Raw genomic sequence first — 16,149 nt, forward strand, 5'->3', positions numbered from 1 at the left:
TCCACACTTTACATAAGTTAAAACCTAAACTTGAAATCTTTAAAATTCAAAGGCCTCAACTTAGCATTAAGCCAAAGTTTCATTGACTTTAAAATTAAATTTAAGTAAAATTAATTAATGAGTATTTAAAATCTTATTAACTAGTGAACAAGTTTTATTTATACTATCCTTATCTTTAAACTGTATATTGATAGAGTAAATAGTTATTCCACCCATTTCATTATTTCTTCAAGATAGATATGATAAGATTTTGTTTCTTTATGAGCTAGCAAAATTCTTTGTTTAAGTCTTATTTTTGTGAGATTAATTTTTAAAAAAAAATTAAATTTACTAATTTTCAACTTAATTTATTACTCTCTCTTTTTTCAGTTTTGCTGCTTAAGAGCTTTCACTGACTCAAGAGCTTTAAAATTAATTTATTACATTTTTAAAATGATTTCTTAAGAGAAAAAAAAAGGGTTTTTTTAGAAAAAATAAACCTTAAAAATCATCAATAATTTTTTTGAACTTTTCAATAGAGAATTATAACACTTTTCAACATGCTAAGTGCATATAATATAACACTTTTTAATAGAGGATTATTTTTTATAAATATATCTCGTTAAAACTTTGTTAAGAAAAAATCAGGGGATAAAATCTCAGTGAAGAGAAAGAGTACAATATTCATAAATAAATAAATAAATAAATCCCATTATATGTAACCAATCACAATGTTTTTAAAAATCGAAAATCGAAGTTTACAAATAGATCAAGCGAATTATCATTTGAGCGAATTTTACAAATATTAATGTCACCTTTTTAAAAAAGTTCATGCGTGTAGAAAAAATTTGGAGAGATATGTTTGGTCCTATCACCTTTTATATAGTCACCTTTAATTTGTGATATACATGTTGCATTATCCTAACACAATATTGTTTACTTGCCATTTTCCACAAACAATCCACATGTTTTTCTAATATGTTGAATCATACAACTTAATAATACACATTCACAATATGCTTCATAAAGATAATGCAGCATGCATTTCACAAATGGTTTCACTTCATTTCCCACTAACAATTCACTTTCACTACATGTAAAAATGTAGTTGGTGTAAGATTAAGCTTTATCGGGATTTGAAAGATATCATGCATTAGCATATCCCATCAATTCTAACTTTAAGATATCATGCATTAGCATATCCCATCAAGTCTAACTTTACTCCATTTGGGAAAAATAATATTGTATCAAATGTGCTATTGAGATAATGAATAACATGCTTCACATAATTCCAATGCTTTCATGCTCATGTAGAATTAAACCTTACAAGTAAATGGGCTACAAATGCTGTATGTGGTCTATAGCAATTTATCAGATACAAAATTGCTCCTATTGTACTAATATATGATACTTTAAGACTAATAATTTTTTTTGTAACACCCTTTACTTGCCTCAATTGTCGGGTTCAGATTTCGAATGCCACAATCAAACTGATTCAGTTAACTATATTTCTAATCTTCAATCTTACTCAATTTATTAAAATTTCGCACTTATACAACTTTATTTTCAAATATTTAACGATCAAACGCATTCTATAATAAACATTAAATAAAACTTATTATTTCTCGAATAACCAAATAAGTAGATTAAAGTTCTTACAAACATTTCGCTTTACTAAATATATATAATATGAATCCCGAACTTGATTTCTACTTAACTATACTTATTCTAACCCCGATGCATAGCCTCAAAGAGCCCCCTCTGTATGCATGATACTGCATCAATGGCTTCGACTAGGATTCCCGAGGTCTGGCTTAGTTCATTCTCACAATCTCCTATATCAGCCTATGATCTTACAGTCAATGCAACATCCACTCATAAGTTCGAATGATCTTAGTGAGAATCCATACAACAATATTTCTAAATAACACTTGAAATTTCGGGTATAAAGAATTATATAATGTATTTAAACTCTCTGAGTTCATTACAAGATTCCACAAATAAAGTGGTGTGGTTATTCTTGAACAACACATTGGCAAATATATTCGTGGCAAATTTGAATGCAACCGTACGCTTTCTAACAACTTCTTTTTAAGACATGACTTCATCAAGCTTCATCTCAGACTTCTATTATTCCTTATTAGTTTGACTCATTAAAAAGATAGCCATGCAGACATGTATATAGAATTCTAACTAACTTTGGCGTACTTGCAGTTGATTAACCAATATGGTGAACTCTTACCTGGTTTCTTTCATTTCGCGTCGAACCTGATATCTACATACCGTACTATCTAGACAGCTACCTTCGTGTAACTTATGCATATATCTTTCCAAAGAAAAACCCATATGGCCACTTGTATATTTTCGTATGCGGATTCTTACCTCTCTTAGAATCTGACTTATTCACATAGACAGTTTCACAGTTAGTTTCGGAAAATGATGCCCATATATATATCCTCATTATGGGGACTTTGAATACAAGATTTAGCGGATAGTTGTAAAAAAAATTACTCATTTCTTGTGAAATTGTATTCATAAGACAGTCATTGGCGGAATTCCAAGCCACAGTTTGTCCCTAATGGTCTATCTCATCATTTGACTGTCTTTGGTAGACTTCCCATATAAGACAGTCATTGGCGGACTTTTCACATAAGATAGTTATTGGCGAACTTTCCTTGATTTTGGCAGTCTCTTTATTAATAAACACTTATAATTAGAATTTAAGGAATCGTCTCGCCTGCTCATGACCAATATTAGCTTATTCATCATCACTGGCGAACTTTTATTAATAGATACTGATTTGAAAATACTTTGAAGGAAATATCCATTCCCTCTACATATACCTGCATCCAAGACGTTTTACCCTTACTTTTTGGTAGGGCCTCTTATTAGCATGCTTGTCTATGTTCTCATACACGTCATAATTATTGGGTCAAGGTTTTCGCCACACTAATCATTCAGTATTTTCCACTTGTATGCCCCAACTACTTCCATGTTTATTGCCCTGGCAGACTTCAATTCACCCTAAGATGTACCTTTTCACCACTAGGTCACGTCATAACTATCCATGAACTTACGACTCTAAGAGTTTATAAACCTCTTTTGAGCTGTCGCACTATAGAGCCTGTAGATCGTCGCCACAGTGTTGCCCTAGGGAGCTTGTAGATCATTGTCATGGCACCGTTCTATAGAACCTATAGACTATCGTCATAGTGTCGCCTCAAAGGACTTATATACCCTTTACACGGTGGCGTCCCGAAGGATCAATAGATAGTCATTCCACGATACCACCAAACTTCATTGATTCCCCTATCAAGTCCACACATTCTTCCATTACGCTAATTGTTCCTATCTTCAATTAACCGGCCATTTGCTTCCCTCCGTACTCCACATTTTATAAACATACATAAACGCATATCATTTAAATTAATATTATTTATTCATACTATATCATAGAGTGCGCTAACATTTCATCGATACATAACATTATCGATTTAACAGAAAACATTCTTGAACCTCTTATACTTACACAAATCAATGCATGTATATAATTTTTATACAATCTAAAATCATACTTATAAGCAGCCATAGACTCAGATTGAACCCAATACAAATCACACAAGCAGCACAGCAATAGCAGAACACCCAAAAATGGAGTATAGAAACTCATCTACCATCCTCCTCTTTGTCGGCTTAACTTTTCCAAACACGAGAACCTCCTTCATCCTGGCAACTAAACATGACAACCGTAATACAAATTAAACCGAAGACATTCTTACGTTAGAAACTAGTATCCATAACATAGAGAAACATTTTTAGAGTTTTTTTTCCAAGAAATCCTTAACTTCATTCTCTTTTCCTCAAATCCATGAGGTAGAAAGGTTAAGAATCTTACCAGTTTATGCGGTTCTCTACTGGCAGACGTCAGACTCCAATTTCAACTCTTCATGTAGAGCGTTCCCTTAAACACTCTCTTCTACGGAGTAGACTCAAAAAGAAGATGAAGAAGATACAAAAATGAAAAAAATTCCCATGTACAATAACACTTCTCACACATATATAACCCAACACATGGTCATTAAATGCCAAATTCTAAACCATTAGCCGCTAATAATTATGTTCCCCACTAAGGAACTAGCTAGTTCCAACATAACTGAACCATAATTTAAACACAACTATTTACCATTCAACCACTAAATTATTTAGATTTTACGATAGAGTCCTCTAAACCAACGTTTTCTTCAATTAAAACCCCATTTACTCTTAATACTGGATGTTGTTGAAAATCGAGTGTAACATTCTTTGTCATCTTCTCATATACGAAATGAATCTCTTTTTACATCAGAGGAATGAACAACCATAAAAAGCTTAAGGAATAAAACTTATTATTTCAATAACTTTTCTATTTAAGTTGTCTAAAAAATAAATATTTTTTTGCTAAATGTTCAACTTGAAATACAAGGCAAAGTTTTACCTTACTAAGACCTTTCTTTTCAAATTCATCTTTTAGATAGTTAGCAATTAGAAAGATCTCTTCTAGAGTCCTTACGATGTTTGAGTCATCAACATAAACTACAACTATAGAGAACCCAACGCTCATTCTCTTGATAAAAATACAAAGATAAACAACATTATTTCCATATCTAACTTTCAATTGACATTCACTTACACAATTATACTACATACGTCTAGATTGTTTTAATCCCTATAATAAGCTTTTTAGTTTAATAGAGTATGATTGTTGAGGTTCTAAATTATATGTTTCATGCACATTAAGCATTCAAGAAATTTCATGTAGATGTCATTATAAAGTGACTCATACGAGTAAGTTGTTACAATGCCTATTAGACGCATATTAAGGCCTTCAGATACTAACAAACTTATTAAAAATTTGAAAGTTATTGTATCTATACAAGGAGAATATGTTTATTTATAATCTAGAACAAATATTTGTGAAAATTTGTGCAATAAGTCGTGCTTTCAAACTCATAACTTTATTTGATTTATTTCTTTCCATATAAAGACCCATTTATATTCGATATTTTTGGGTCAAACTCAAATTATGCAACAAACATGAAAAAGAACAGAGAAAATTAGACACAAATATTTACGTGAAAAAACCTCTTCAAAGAGGACATAAAATCACGGGCAAAGAAAAATTCACTAAATCGAAAAAAATTAAACTATGGGTACAAGATGGAGAAATAAATAAACTCCAAACTCAAAATACAAAATACAAAATACAAAATTTTCCTGCAATTCCGACAAACTCTCTTAATTTTGTTGTTGTTATTTTAAATTATCTAGTGCTGCTAAGAGGCCTATTTATAGGCTGAATTTTATGTACACATATGACTAAAACATCCCTAGAGCAATCAAAGTTAAATTGAGAAAATATAACAGGGTTGAACTAGGTGAAGAAACACGTTTTAAGTCAGGAATTCGTTACCATGTTGTGATGCCATGTTCAACTCGTCGGTACACCAAGCATTGTGTCGTCGAGATGATAGGTTCTTATCATCGGGACATGGTGTGTCTTCTTGTTAGGACGTCTGCTCTTCCTTGTCACAAAGTCGACTCCGTTTCATTTGAAATGCGAGGCACAGTTCACAAATCTCAACCTTGACTTGTATTTCTAGAACGCCTAGCTCAAGCTCTGTTGAATGCTTACAAAGTCTAAGTAAAGCTTGAACTTGGAAATTGGAAGACTCTTTGTCATCATCTCCGCTAGGCTATTTTCTTTGCCAATTATGTGAATCTGAATATCTCTTTGAGCAGTCACCTCACGAACAAAGTAGAACCGTATATCTATATACTTTTTTTCTTTCATGATATATCTAATTTTTCATAGATATATGACACTTTGACTGTCACAATATACGACAGTTTTTCATTTTTATCAACTAGCTCTTTGAACAGATCTCTCAACCAAATGGCTTCTTTCACAGCTTCTATGATTTTCATATATTCAACTTCGATAGTCGATAAAGCCACAAGGCATGAAAGGTAGCTTTCCAAATATTAGTGTAATTTTCTAAGGTTAAGAGATAACATGTGAGAGATCTTCTTTTCTCTCTGTCTTCAGTATAACCCAAATATACATAGCCTACTAGACCTTCTGAACATCTTCTGAATTCCAAACAAGCACTGAAAGTCCCCCTCAAATATCTTGGAGTCCACTTTATAGCTTGCTAGTGTAATTTGTCAGGTTTGGTCATGTATCTACTTACTACACTAACAATATGTGAAATATGATAGACCATAATATATACATATTTTTACCCCATGCTTGTCATATTTATGAATGATTTTTTCCTTGGTTCTAGTGAATTCGATGCTCCTAATCCTTTAATTTCATGTTTTATACTCAGGAGAGCTTAGGATAGCAAAAAGAGCAAGAAACAGGCAAAAAACAGACAAATTGGGCCTAAATCAGTGTTTCACACAGCCTAGGCACTTCCACATAGGTGATCTACACGCCTATGTGTGACACACGGGTAGACCATATGCCCGTGTATCATTGTCGTGTCGACTAAGAACCAATTCAGTATTGCACACGGCCTGAGCACCTTCACACGGGCGTGGCACACGGCCATGTCTCTACCGAGCCTAAGCCTAGTTCTATTTGAAAAAGGGCACTTTTGAGGGTTTTGAAGCATTCTAAAGCCTATATAAACACCTTAAAAGAGGATTAGAGGGGACGCACTGAGTGAGAGGCAGAAAATACTCGCGATTAGCCATCAGAATCACCTCGGAGCCAGGATCTACATCAAGACTGAAAATTTTCATCCAATTTCCTAGAAGTTCTTGGGTTATCTTTATGTTTTGTTATTTTCCAAATATCGAGATGTTTTCCATTATTATTATGAACTAAACTCCCTAAATACCTAAGGGAGATGAACCCTATGACGAATCTTGTTTTACTTTGATTTATATGATAAATATTTGTTCTTATTCTTAATTATGAGTTTTAATTATTGCTTTAATATTTCAGGACATTAATCCAGGTTTTTGATGTACTTATTCAGTGGAGCAAAAGTCCTTGTTTAAGAGTAGATCAGTCATAATTAAGCGGAGTTGAATGCAATCCTAGAGATAGGATAACATAAATTTGTCGGATTAGAGTCAAATCTAATAAGGGAGTCCATAGATCAATTTAATGCGACAATAGGGGTTTTAATTAGAAAGAGATTTCAATTAATCAACCTAGAGCCAGTTGTTCTTAGTCTCGAGAGATATATTAACTTAAATTAGGGATTTCTACGGAATAAGTCAAGTGAATAAATTGTCTAAGTCAAAGGTAATAAGTGAAGTCTAAGTGGATTCTTTCTTGGATATTGTCTTCTCAATTGGTTTTCCTAAAGTATTTTCCAACTTTCACTTTTGTTGTGATCTTAGATAAATTAGAAAATTAGTTTAGTTTAAAAACACCCTTAAATTCCTAGGCTAGATAGTAAAAAGAGAGTAACTACTAGTACTTTTAGTCCTCGTGGATACGATATTCTGGTCTCACCATAACTATACTACTGTTCGATAGGTGCGTTTGCCTTAAGTTAAATTATTAGTTAGTTTCACGACCATCAAAATATCAAGACGAGTACAAACCATTGTATATTTGACTTCTGAATGCATTAGAATAAGGAATCAAGGACATGTATCTCTCTTCGTCTTCGGTTTGTGGTAAATTTGAAGTCAAAATTCTGAAGTGGCATCTAAAGGAGTACTAACCGGTTTAGAGTCATACATTTAAAATCGCTCGAGAATCATTTTGATGTATTTCTGTTGTGATGAAAATAGCTTTCCAGAGTGACGATCTCTTGAAATTTCCCTACCTAAAGTTTTTTTAGCTGCACCAAGATCCTTCATCTCAAACTTAGAGTTAAGCATGGTTTTAAGTCATTCAATTTCGGATGGATCCTTTGCCACAATTAACAAATCATCAACATAAAGTAACAAATAGATAAATGATCCATCATCTAAACATTCCAGATAAAAACAAATGTCGTATTTACTATGAACGAAACCAATACCTAACATGAAAGAATTGAGCTTATTGTACCACTACCGAGGAGACTGCTTCAGGTCGTATAGTCATTTTTAAAGAAGACAAGCATGATCTTCATTTCCTCTAATCTTAAATCCTTGAGGTTGGTACATGTAATGTCCTCATCTAAATCCTAGTAAAAGAATGTAATTTTCACATCTAACTGCTCTAATTTGAGATTGTATGATGCAACCAGACCTAACAGTGCCTAAATGGATGTATGCTTCACAAGTAGAAAGAAAACATCATGAAAATCAACTCCCTACACTTGACTATAGTCATTTACAACAAACCTTGCCTTATATCTTATGTCACCTTGACATGAACCTTCCTTCTTTTTGAACACCCACTTGCAAAAATTTTTCCCAATGGGTGGTTTAACAATCTGTTATGTCTCGTTCTTTTTAAGAGACTCCATTTTTTCTTCCATAGAAACAAGCCATTTGTTGGAATCAGAAGCCCGAATTGCATTTGAATAATTCGAAGGCTTGGCTAGATCTATTTTCTCTGCAACATTTAGAGCATATGCCACGAGATTTCTTTCACAATATTTTACTGTGGTTTGATCTCTCGCCTTATTCTATCCCGAGCTAACTTATAATTTTAAAATTTATCTGATAGGGAATAAAAAGCTTTAGAAACCTTCTGCTACACTGAAGAAATATCAACTTCATCATTTATGTTTGACATCACAACGTGGCAATTCTTCTTGTTAAGATGTTGCCCCTGTTCGTTGCGATGTTTCAAGGTTGGGCTTTGTGACGTCATGACATCACCATCTATTTTCATTTCTAACTTTACCTTGCTCGAAACACTCAACTTTTTCCATCCAAAGCTCCTCACAATTTGTCTGATTTTCATCCATGGGTCTTTTCCTTATAACAGCCTTTTTCAGACCATTCTAAACCAAAATTTATCTAAACTTGTCATAAGCTGAAATTTGTAATCCTATCGAACTTCTCAATATCGTACCTCATCTCCATCTCTGAATGGGTTGTTTGTGGAAATTAAAAGAAGCTTTGGTGTCAGTTTGTTGGGTTAAACCTGAATTATGTAACGAACACGAATGAAAACTGAGAAAATTAGACATAAATATTTACGTTGAAAAACCCCCTTCAAAGAGGATAAAAGACCATGGGAAAAGAAAATTTCACTAAATTGGTAAAAACCAAACTGTGAGTATAATATGGAAAAATAAATAAACCCTGAACTCAAAATACAAAATTTTCTCGAAATTCTCACAAACTCTCTTAATTTTGTAATTCTTATTTTAAACTATCTAAGGTTGCTAAAAGGGCTATTTATAGGTTGAATTTCGTGTACAAATATAACTAAAACATCTCTAAAATAATCAAACTGAGACTGGGAAAGTATAACAGAGTTTAACTAAGAGAAGAAACTTGATTTAAGTGGGGAGCACGTTGCCACGTTGTGTTTGGCTCATCGGGACGCCAAGTATTGCGTCATTGGGACGACGACTTCTTCTCGTCGGGATGTGGTGTGTCTTCTTGTTGGAACTCGGTTTTTCCTCGTTACAACATCAATTTTGTTTCATATGAAATGAGTGGTACACTTTACAAATATGTTAATATCTTCAAGTGTTTAAACTACTGGTCCAAATGCTTTTAGTTTTTTTCATGAGTTTAGCTCAACCTATATTATTATTTTCATTTTTGGCCAATTTACTTGTCAAAGATCTTTTACAACTTGAGGCTCGAACTCATAATCATTGTACATATAGAAAATATTTTTATATACAAACACATTATCAATAATAATTTCATTTTTCCTCACATATTTCTAACTTTTGATAAGATTTGATAATTTTCTAGTACCATTATTACTTTTAGGGTAAAAATATGAGGGTTTTTTTTATTTATTGTTTTTGACCTCTTCTAAATTGTCAAAATGATATTTTTCTTTTTACTTCTCTTTCCAAAAGTTTAATCTTTTGTATCAATCGGTCTATCGCACTTTTGGCTTATTTTAGATTCATTGGCTTCTATACCCACATGATATCCTATTGGACAATTAATTATGTGGGAATATTTGTAATTTATATATGATATTTAATAACCCATTTGGTGTCTATAAAAATATATGATAGTTGATTTTTAGTATTCTACAAATGAATTTTACATTGAATTTTGGGTTCAAATTGATTTGTATGTGTGTCAATTTTGGAAAATGTTAATGCGTTTCAATAGATTTCTTGTGCTATTAGTCTCTTACATTTTTCCTTTAAAAATGTGAAAACTAGCAATCTAAATTTCTTGCTATAGAAAGATCATATGTTCAATGTATATAATGAAAGAAGAATCAAAACCAATAAAACGTTCAATACGATGTTGGTAGTTGTTAGTGCCAAATGCAAAGGTCAGATGAAACTCTAGTTGCAACTCAGTGTGCATATAGCAGGATATTGTAATTAGCCATAATTGGTTGACATATCTTGACCAAATCTCTTAAATCATTTAATTGAACAACTTTTAGGACTTTTAGTAGCATACTACTAAGCAAAAAGCCTAGAACAACTCAAGTTAAGCAATGAGATGTTGATGACTTTTAAAATGATCTACTTTCCTTATTTAAGAGATTTGTTTTCCATAAAAGACTACATTAATACAATCTTGGCAATTCTTGTCCTTATTGAAGATCATATTGAAGGCTTCAGTTTAGGAAATAGGAGTTTCATATTAATTATACTTTAACAAGCCATAAAACATCTATTTAATCTTAGGCATGTTTTAGTTCTATATATGAATAATAGAAAGCAATTATCTTATTCATTGATGAACTTATTCTTGGTGCATATTTGTATATGTAAACTATTATGCTCATTATTTTACAAACTAGGTTTTTAAGGGAAATGCATGTTTTGTTGTTTATTTATTTTATCTTACCTTTTAAAGTATAATAGTGAGGTTGCAACTTGTTGATATATAGTGAATTACTTTTTATGTCAGGTCTTGTAGACATGAGAGTTTTCTGAATTGCGTAACCAAACTTCTTTGCCCATCTCTACTTTATAACTATTAGTAAATTCGTCCAGTTATGTCTAAACAAAAATTTGGAAAGTAAATTCTACGGATTCACTATTAGTATTAGAGTTAGACACTTGATGTACTAAGTGGATATCATGTCATTAATTTGTATTCGAGATGAAAAGCTTATTAGTCTTGAGACCCTCATGTTGGATGGAACAAACTAAACCTACTAGAAGGCAATGATGAATATTTTTATCTAGCCCATGGATGAAAAAGTTTAGCGCTCGATTTAACTAACTGGGAACCACTAACATTTGAGGTAGTTGGTGTAAAAATCCCTAAATTTGAAGTAACTTAGACCCATGGTAAAAAAAAAGTTAACCCTCAGTAAACACAATTGTTAATGTTGGAGATAGACCTATATAAGCAACGAGCAAGATAAAATAAAGAAAAATTGGGCACAAATATTTACGTGGAAAAACTCCTCAAATCAAGAGTATAAAAACTACGGGCAAAGAAAGACTTTATTAAATGAGTAAATAATCTAAAAGAGTAAAAAATGGAGATGATCAAAAACAAACTCTAAACCCTGTATAACAAAGCTCTCTAGCTAAAACATGAAATTCCCTTAAACCCTCTCAAAACTCACTTAATCTTTTCTTTAAATTTTAATGTGACGAAGATATGAAGATATCAATTATAGTATTGCTAAGGCCTTTTTTATAGGCTGAATTCCGTGGGCTAATATGACTAAAATATCCCTAAAATAATCAGAGTTTAACTAGAAAAAGATAGCAGCCTTTAATTAGGAGAAGAAACTCGATTTATGTGCGACACATGTCCCCATTTGCATCGTCATGACGTTGTTCATCGTCGCAACATTGGGAAGCTTCTCATCGTGACATTGTTGGTTGATTTTGGTGTTGTGATACTAAAGTCCTCGTGTCACAATATGGGCTGCGATAAAGGCTTAAAAGTGTTCGAAAATACGAGGCATACTCCACAGTTAACATATTCAATTTTTGATCTTATGTTTTTTGAAATAAAAGAGTAAAAGTAAGACAAAAATAAAATAAAATATTACGAAAGGAAACAACAAATAAATTTAGAAAACTGCGATAAAGGCTTAAAAGTGTTCGAAAATACGATGCATACTCCACAGTTAACATATTCAATTTTTGATCTTATGTTTTTTGAAATAAAAGAGTAAAAGTAAGACAAAAATAAAATAAAATATTACGAAAGGAAACAACAATTAAATTTAGAAAATATAATGAAAAAATAAATAGAAAACTCCAACACTGATTTAGGTTTTAAAAATGAAATAAACCTAGACATATGTTTGTCTAGATTCATTTCGCTGTATGATTTGATAAGTTTTGGGGTATTGAGTCCTTAAAATTTTAAAAATTTCTTTTAGAATTTTATGAACATTTTAATTTCTATTAGATTTTGATATGGAATTTTTTAAATTATAAGGATTTTAATTTTTTTAATTTTAATAATTTTATGCTTTTTTAAAATTTGAAAACCTAATAATTTCAAAATAATATTAATTTTCAAATTCTTTTGTAATCTCATGCATTTTACAGTTTTATGATGTTTTTAAAAATCTTTAAAATTTTCACCTAATTATAATTTTAAAAATAATTTTTATAATTTCTAGAAAAAAATTTATGAAAATTTTTATATAATTTTTTTTTATTTTTAAAAATATCAAATTGATATTTTAGTTATAGTTTAAGGATCAAATTACTTTTAAAAAATTACATGACATTTAGGTTACCTTATATTACTGAATTTTACCCTTTTTTATATATATAAAGCTTATTTCTACTCATAATTCTTCTCTATCTTCAAATTAAAGAAAAAATGTATTTACATATATTTAAATTCACATTCTTTTAATTATTACAATAATCAGAGGCAAAATTAGGGAGACTGATAGGGCTCGATCCCTCTAAAATAGAAATTTTTTTATTTAGGTCATTTAAAATTTTAAATTAATAAATATAAAATTATACTTTTAACTCCCTTAAAAATGTAAAAATTTAATTTAATTATTTAAAAATAATAAAAATATAAACTATTAAAATAATAAAATAATATTTTTTATTCTAGCACGTAAAAGATCTTCTGATTTCGTGGATGGAAACTAAACCTCGATTGGTTAATAATATTATCTTATAATATTGAATCAAAACATACTTGATGATATTTTTCTTTTTTGAATAAAAAAAGTCGAAAACAATCAACTTCGATCCACAGCGGACCAATGCTTAGCTGCCACGTTCATGTCAACCCACTTTTCAGTCGAGGATAAGAAGCCAAAGCAATAGAAAATTGTCATCAACACGCGCTATACAGCGCGTTACTTTTAAAAGCCTGTGCTGTGTGGCCGTACTTTTTGTGTGAACCACACGAGCACTATAGAAGACGTCATTGCTTATATCACAATCCTTTAATTGGTATTTTTTTTTGGTGAAGCTGGCTGTCCACAAATTATAAAAAAAAAATATAATTCATCATGCAAAGTAGCATAATTAAATAATTTTATTAATTAATCAAAAGTAATTATCAAATCATGTATGTTAATATTTAATTTATTTTTGACTTCATGAACAAATTTTATGATTATCTTTTATCAACATCAACTATAATCTTGCTAGTTGACTAGATTAAACAAGTGTTTATGAAGATTAAGGAAAAGGAATACTCTTTTCTTTTTTTCTTTTTATAATTTCAAGATTGCTAAATGGAGATTTCTCTTTACTCAAATATTTATATTCAAATTTGTCGATTGAGTGTTACCCCAATCAACATGAACGTTGTTGTCAAATGTGGGTTCGAGTACATTAAAATATAATATCTTCCTGTTTATGGGTTGGGGAGGAGTTATAAATAGTTTTAAACATTTTTTTAAAAAGAGCAAATATGATCAGAACCTATATTATCATGATTATGTATGGAATATTATCCATATATTTTAATATTATTGAAATTTTATCATTATGTTTTCTATTTTATTAAATTTGAACCTCAATACAGTAATTAGATTAAAATGTAATTATTTATAATTAAACACATATAAAATGTTTCGCATTGAAATAATTGTAATTACAACACCTCAGTTACTTACTTCAATTCTTATATTGAGGGTCAAAAATTATTGAATTATACAGGATAATTAGTCATAATGTTATTCGAACTCTTTTTTTTTTCTTTTACATTTTTATTCAGATTTACAATTGTTTAATTATATACTATACTATCAAATATGATATAAAAAATTAAAATGTAATTGCACTCAATTAACTTAACGCGATTAAAAATATGATATAAAAAATTAAAATATAATTGCACTCAATTAACTTAACGCGATTAAAAAATTAGAGTTCATTGTGATTAAGATGATGCAATGATTACACGAGTAATTACTTTGGGTCATCCAAACACACATATTTTGCTAATCTACATCATCGGTGACAAATCATTTTATTTAAAAGACTAACAAAATTTAAAATTTTAATAAATTTAGAGGAAATTTGAGTAAAATAGAAATTTTAGCCTTAAATCATAATCTCTAGTAAACTGATCCATATCCCCCACCCCAAAATACACACCCACACTATTTCTTTCCCTTTTTTTGTAAGAACCTTTCTTGCTCAATTTTTGGTCAAGGTGAGTGAGGGAACTACATTATAAGACTTTAAAATAGGATAAGTAATGATAAGGTTAAGAATTATTTGATAAAAAAGTAGTTTTTGTCTATTAAAAAATTGATTTAATAATAACTAGAAAAACAATATGATTGCCTAAAACGAAAGGTGATAATTTTACATATATATATAATTCTTCTTAATCATGTCTATCTTTAGATTTAGAACATGAATCATGCATGGAAAAATAAGCATGCCTATCAATCCATACAAATATGCATTGAGTAAAATCTTTAAAGTAAAAGAAAAGAAGAATATGAAGGAAATAGGGGGAATTTGGAATAAAATTCATTGCTAATGGTTCCCAAATGTGTTTACCTCCGATTAAGATAAAAGCAGCGGTGACGATAAAATTAAATTTTATAATAAAATTAAACACATTACACTAAAAATAAACACACATCCAAAAAATCCTTAATTACTCAACAACACTTCAATTATCATTATTCAAATTTATTATTAATTTTACTTTTAAAGGATGCATTGTGCATCATTACTGAGAAAAAGGTGAATGAGATTTTCAAATGGGACAATGCTTGAAATCATTTTACTATATAGAACATAGGGTTTGGTTTAGATTTTTGACATAATTATTAATATGGAATGATTTGTCTATATGTCACATTTACGATGTAAGCGAATTTTTTTTATAAAAATATATAATATTCTTTTAAAGTATTGGTTAAAAATTTTTATTGATATCTTAAAGTTTAAAATTCATGTTAGGATTTATACCTTTAGCGTAATGATTTCATCATTTTATTTGTAATTTCCATTCGATTAAATAAATAAATTTCTATATAATTAATTATATTTTTGTATGATTGTTCTCAATGGTTTTCATGAAAAATGTATAAGCAAATATTAAGATGCATCATAAGAAAATGATTATGATGCGAGAAAACAACTTATATGTCCGTAGTCCAATGAATCAAGTTGAACAATTGATTCAAGGGGACTTTTATATTGTCTATAAGTCCAATTGAGGAGATAGTTTATATTGGCTAGCGATTGACTCCTTATTGTTTGGGTTGACAATACATCAGACTAGACTCGAGCAGAATTTATCCTAGATTCGTTTATAGATTTATTCACTTGTAACGGTCATAATGTGGCTTACCTCAAACCCGAGTAAGTAATCGACCTTGTGTACATAACTCATGTACTTTGATATATTAAATTCATAATCTGGGGAAAGAGTAAATGATATCTTCGCAATGGCATTGCATGAACTATAGAAATGAAATGTGGTCACGAGTCATTGGTTTAGGATGAATGGCTGTCATTATTGTTTGCAAGTAATGATCATTTTCATTAAGATACAATGGTAACCACGAGATAAAATATGATTGGATTAGGTAAATAGATTTAACTTAAAAGGATCAAAGATATCCTATGAGGGTAATACATATATGACAAG

Source organism: Gossypium hirsutum, chromosome A10, assembly GCF_007990345.1.
Source record: "Gossypium hirsutum isolate 1008001.06 chromosome A10, Gossypium_hirsutum_v2.1, whole genome shotgun sequence".
NCBI lineage: Eukaryota > Viridiplantae > Streptophyta > Magnoliopsida > Malvales > Malvaceae > Gossypium > Gossypium hirsutum.